Genomic DNA, 304 nt, shown 5'->3' on the forward strand with positions numbered 1-304 from the left:
AAAAAATATTTAATTAAATGAGTGCTAAAAAGATAAAAAACAAAATAAAAACGTAAAATTTTATATATTATATTTTATATAATTATATATTATATTTTATATAATTATATATATTACATACATAATTATATATATATATATACATATATATATATATATATATATATATATATATATATATTTAATATATAATTATATATAATTTTTCTTTATTTTTCTTTTTTCAGCATATCTAATTTTTGTAGTTATACCTATTAGTTATATATATTATACCTATATATGGTAATATTGATTTGAAATCTGT

This window comes from Odontomachus brunneus, unplaced genomic scaffold, assembly GCF_010583005.1.
Source record: "Odontomachus brunneus isolate Ranch 3 - 2012 unplaced genomic scaffold, Obru_v1 Obru_scaffold_075, whole genome shotgun sequence".
NCBI classification, from domain to species: domain Eukaryota; kingdom Metazoa; phylum Arthropoda; class Insecta; order Hymenoptera; family Formicidae; genus Odontomachus; species Odontomachus brunneus.